At 50.4% G+C, this 5,842-nt stretch overlaps 1 protein-coding gene across 7 annotated transcripts in view; it reads right to left on the bottom strand.

Annotated features, from left to right (window-relative positions):
- The window catches only part of TANC2 (tetratricopeptide repeat, ankyrin repeat and coiled-coil containing 2), an 848,255-nt gene that overhangs the window by 348,793 nt on the left and 493,620 nt on the right, over window positions 1-5,842 (bottom strand). The window lies entirely within an intron of this gene.

The following is a 5,842-nucleotide window of genomic DNA, read 5'->3' as shown; positions in this document are numbered from 1 at the left end:
CATTATAGAGCATCGCTACAGCGATGTAGTGCCTAAAAATAACCATGCATGGTGCGCACGGCGCAGTACTGGCTGCTACTGCGCTGTCTTTTAGTACTTCCAAAAGGAAGTACTAAATGACAGCGTAGGAACAACGGTGCCATGGTGGCACATGTAGACGCATCCACTGCGAAGTAACTTTGTTTGTGTCATGACTCAAGTTTGTAGGGTAGTTTAGCATTTTGCTTCCTGTGGGCACGTCTACTTGAGAGATTTACTGTGGAGCCGACTAATTAGCTCTGCAGTAAATGTCTCAGCATCTACACATGCACTCCTATTACAGAACACAAAATGAATAAACTCTGCAGCAGGGTATTACTTGTAAATACAAGTACTACCCTGCGGAGAAATGTCTTCATGCACAGCAGCACACATATAGACACTGACCTGGCTGCCTGGGACATGAAGGTGCCTCAGTGCGAGGGCTGCCTGCTGTCAAGCCCTGCAATGAAGCACCCTCATGCCCCAGTCAGCTCCTCTGCAGCCCACTGAACTCAGCTGGATTGGCCCTGGGCTGGCAGGCTGACCCCCTGGACCTCCTGCCAGCTGGGGCTGCTCCAATCTAGCTCAGTGGGCTGCAGTCCAGGTGCCTGTGTAAACAGCAGGCCCAGGAGCTTCTCAGGAGCCATAAACTCTGAAGCAATAAGCTCCAGAGTTTATCACTGTGCGTTAATGGGATTTGTAGGTGTGCCCAGTTAGTACGCAGCTGTGCTAAACCAGGGGTGGGCAAAATACAGCCTGCAAGCTACATCCGGCCCGCCAGGCACTTTCCTGCAGCCTGCAGCACCCCCCCAACGAACTGCACCCTACCCAGCCCTTCTGCTCATGAGGGTGGGAGTGAGGTGCCCACATGTACAACCCCCAACATACTATACTGGGTCTCACTCCCACCCTCATGGGTGAAAGGGCTCTGCCCAGCCAGCAGCTCCCAGGTAGGGCTCCTACTGCAGCCAAAACCTGCTCGCTTGGGGCAGCAGGTAGGGAATCAGTAGGGCTGGTGGGGGGGGGGGTGGAGTTGAAGGTGGGCAGAAGCTGGAGCACAGCATGGAGCCTGCACCCAGAAGGGCAGTGGGAGTCCGGAGCTCAGTTGGGCAGGGTGTGGGAGTGTAGGGACTCCCCACATACTCCCCCCATGGCGTGCAGCCCCAGCTGCTGGCAGCAGCAGCAGGTCGGGAGAGGTCAGGGCCTTCATGCCTGGTGCAGAAGCCTGGTAGGGTGCGGCTCTGGCCAGCACTGTGCAGAAGGAGGGAGCGGAGCCTGCCCTATCGCCGGGGCTCCACTCTGTGCACCTGCTGCTCCAACACTTGCTGCAGGGGAAGCCCTGCACTAGAGGCTGTTGCTTCCTCCGCTCCCTGCTGAGCAGGTCTCTGCACTCTGCCGGGAGTGGAGGGAGCCCCGCCTCGTTTCCTTGTAGAGTCCAGCATGGGGCTTCCCCACTGTGAGTGTGGAGCTGTAGCCACGCAGCACAAAGCCCCTGTGATAGAAGCAGCAGGGCAGACTGCGCGGGGGTGTGCTCCTCACTCACAGCACAGCACTGGCCGCCTTTATTGCAGGGGCTCTGCATTGGGCGCCTCCAGTTCCACACTGACAGTAGGGAAGCCCCGCACTGGACTTTGCAGGAAAACAGGAGGCAGGGCTCCCTTCACTCCCAGCAGAGTACAGCGACCTGTGCAGCAGGGAGCAGGGGAAGCAGCAGGCTCCAGTGCAGGGCTTCCCCTGCTGCGAGTGCTGGGGCTGTAGGCGTGTAGTGTGGAGCCCTGGCAATAGGGCAGGCTCCGTTCCCTCCCCCCGTGCAGTAGTGGCTGGAGCTGTCCCTGCACCAGGCACGAGCACCCTGACCTCCCTGCCTGCTGCTGCTGCACACCATGGGGGAAGTGTGTGAGGGGTCTCTACACTCCTCACCCTCCCTTACACCACACACACCCACTCCCTGTCCCCACAATTCCCACCGACATATACATACACCCCAACATATCCTATGCCCCCCAACACAGCCACATCCTCTCACAAGCCCCCCACACTCTCACGCCCACACAGAATATAAAAGAGTGACACTTTATTTTTGAGTTATTATACAATCCCTTCTATATACAGTACACAATCACAAGTCATGACAAATACTTTTTGTAATAAAATTAAAATATAGTAGGTGTTTGACTTCTAGTGTATGATTTGTTTTTTTTCTGGTTCTAAGATAGTAACCCCCCCCCTTCCCAAGAGGACAAGGGGAGGGACTTCCGGTGGCAAAGGTCAGGGGTTGGGTGGCAGAACTACTTATGCGGCCCCCGACAGCTCGCCAAAACTTAAGCGGCCCTCCACGGGCAATAATTGCCCGCCCCTGTGCTAAACAGAAAACAACCCCCTCCCCAACGTATCAGCATTACCTGGAAGACTTAAGGTAAAATGTTTTTACTTTTCAATATGACCAGAGTTCCTGGTGACAAACATACTGCATTAGCTCACCTTTATTTTAATGCTTATTGCAAGAAATAATGCATACAAGAAATCTTATAAAGATCTCTGCATCATTTCTATTGGGTCAGCAGTCTTAGTTGGCCTTTTGCAATTTCTGTGTTTTGTAATGGCTTCTTTCATTCAAGAAAAATAACAATGCTCTTTTGTGCCCTAGTGAAAGAAGTGCCAAGTTGCACATCTTAATGAAGGAAATCCTTTCTCCAGTAGAAATGGTTTCCACAACAGGTGCAGAGTTTTCAGATGTTACAGTAGCAACGTATTTCCCTTAAAAGGTAGGACAAGGCAAAAATGTGACACCAGAAAATAGATTTGCATTTTAAAACAGTGATCATCAAAAGGACCTATGAGATCCTTGTAAGGGAATCCTGGTACAAAGGAATCCCAGCAGACTTAATGACGCAATACTACGAACAGAGATTTTTGTTGAAGTAAAAAAAGAAGCATAAGGTTCCCAGGGGTAAAAATGAAATCCTCCATCTACTCCTAGGCTATGGAACACACAGATGATGTGTATATTTCCCTAACAAAAAGGGATACCTGCTTCTAGAGATACAGATTAACTTGGTTCTATCCCATCCTACGCAACAGGCAACCCTCGCTTAACGTGGTTTCACTTAGCGCTATTTCGCTATAGCGCTCATTTAAAAATCATACCTGATTTCACTTCATGCTGAGCTAGTTTCGTTATAGTGCTCAGTGAAGCAGCAGTGGTGGCAAGAAGTGGTGACTGGCAGCGAGTGGGCGGGCAGGCATGAGCTCAAGGCCTGCACTGGTGCCGCAGGGTCAGGGCCAGCAGGAGCCCAGGGCAGGGCAGCAGGAGTGGGGGGCCTGGGCTGGCACATGGGTCCGGAGTGGCTGGCGGGTGGGGAGAAGCAGCGGTGGCAAAAAGCAGCAAGTGCGGGAGGCAGACATGAGTGCAGAGCCCATGCCAGTGCTGGCAGGGGCCCAGGGTGGGGCAACAGGAACACAGGGCCTGGGCTGGCACATGGTGCTGGAGCAGCTGGCAGGCAGCAGGGTAGGAAGAAGCAGTAGCGGCAAGAAGCAGTGAGTGAGGGAACCTGTGGTGAAAGAGCCAGCAGGAGTGTGGGGCGTGGGTTGGCATGTGGGGCCAGAGCAGCCAGCGGGCAGGCGGAGGGGTGGGAAGAGGTGGCAGCGATGGTGAAAAGCTACAACAAGCAGCAGTAACCAATTATTTCTATTTACATTAATGCCTATGGGGAAATAGGTTTCGCTTAGCGTGGTTCTGCTTAACGCTCTGTTTTCCCAGAACCAATTAAGAGCATTAAGTGGGGGTTGCCTGTATTTGGATACAAAAATGTCACACAGTGGCCACATCTACACATGTGCTTAACTGCAGACTAGACTAATTAGCTGCAGAGTAAAGTATCACTGTCTACATGTGTCATGGTATTAGGCTGCAGTAAACGAATGAATGCTGCCATAAGATATTTCTGTCAGGGACAGTAATATTTTATGCCAGGGTATAAACTGCAGTTAAATGCATGTGCAGACACTGACTGAGTGCATAAATTGTGCCCAGTCAGCAGGGGTCACACTCCTGCCTGCTGCCTAGCCACATGGCTCTGCATTTCTAGCACCCTTGAGCCCCAGCCAGCCCCTCTGTCACCTGACACTGCCACCTGAAGCCCCGGGCTGATCCCCTGTGGCCCCGGTCCTGGAGTAAACTGCTCCACCCCAGCTCCAATTGCTGCTGTCCTGTCGTAGGGTGCTATCTTTTATTGGACCAATTATGTAGCTGGGATAAGTCTAATATCCAAACTACATAGTTGGTCCAATAAAAGATATCATCCTAAGAAATCTTTGTCTCATGCATATTTAATGCTTATAAACTTGCCTCTACAAACACATTGGTTGCCAGAGATGCGAGCAGCAAACCAATGTCACTTTCTTTGTATACTGACCGTCAATCATAGTGCTCAAGGTAAAGTTTCCATACTTGATCCACTGAATCACTGAACTCTCTTGTGTAGCTTGGAGACTCAATGGACCATGTAGTTTTGCTTACAATGCACCAAATCTACTCAGTAGCTCAGCACTGTTGATATCCTCTGAACAGACTGGTTCCCTCAAACCATGTTTAGAAGAGAACCATTACAAGAAGAGAAAGTTTCTTCTCATTTCCTAAAAGCTTAGTTGCACTGCTGTTACCATGTTCTTCTTGCAATTGTATCTGCTGTCCGATTAAAATGTTTAGCCCCCTGCATAATAATCTCTTGCTATCAGGTAAAATGATATTGGTGTAGAGGAAATCACAGTAAGAATTAATTTTAATAGAGCTGTTTGTTCTACAATTAATATTTTTATAGCAGTTATATAAAATTCACAAAATGTTTTAAAGTATCATTTTAACTCAGCATTGCTGGGAAAACTCAGTATGGAAGTGCAGTGCTTGCAAACTACAGGCATTTTTGAAAGGTTAACATTTTCTTTGCTGGCATAAAGCTTGAAAAATGATTAAGACTGACATTTTATATGTAGTAAGCCTGTGTGAAGCGGCTAGTATTCACTTCAGGATTCAGATTGGGCCGATTTGGGGGACAGTGATTCAATTCGGTGATTCTAATCACTGTCCCGAATCGACTGCACCCCCTGGCATAACAAGGAATAACGGCCACAAGTTGTTGGAGAGTAGGTTTAAATTAGACATCCGTAAGAACTACTTCACAGTCAGGGCGGCTAGGATCTGGAACCAACTTCCAAGGGAAGTGGTGCTGGCTCCTACCCTGGGGGTCTTTAAGAGGAGGCTTGACGCCTACCTGGCTGGAGTCATTTGAGCCCAGATTTTTCTCCTGCCCAGGCCGGGGGTTGGACTTGAAGATCTACAAGGTCCCTTCCAACCCTACTTCTATGATTCGGAGATTCAGCTGCTGCTGAATTAGTTGACTCTCCCAATCATACAGGCCCCATTCCCCACCCACTCTCAATGGCTGCACTGCCTGCCCCAGCTCCAAGCTCTTTAAAAAAAAAAAAAGCCCTGACTCACTGGATGCTGCCAGGTGTGTGTGGGGGGGCGATCCCCATTTCCCCCCACTGCCCCGGGGGGGGGTCTGCACAAGCCCCCAGAAGCCCGAGGCCACTGCAAGAACCAGTGAGTTCTGGGTTTTTTTTTTTTTCTTAAAGGGCCGAAGCTGGGGCAGGTGGGGTAGCCATGGGGAGACTGGGGGACTCGTGGCACAGTGCCCCATGCAGCATGGGACAGTGGGGGGCTGTGTTTTAGCTCTGATGCTTTTTGGGGTTTTTTTTGCTGTTCTACTTATATATGCATTGAGTGGCTCTTCAGAAGGAGTACACCTTTAAACTAGATCCT

This window comes from Gavialis gangeticus, unplaced genomic scaffold (genome assembly GCF_001723915.1).
Source record: "Gavialis gangeticus isolate Ggan-Ray unplaced genomic scaffold, GavGan_comp1, whole genome shotgun sequence".
Classification (NCBI taxonomy): domain Eukaryota; kingdom Metazoa; phylum Chordata; order Crocodylia; family Gavialidae; genus Gavialis; species Gavialis gangeticus.
The sequence above is the reverse complement of the archived record's forward strand: the minus strand, read 5'-3'. Positions and strand labels throughout refer to the sequence as shown.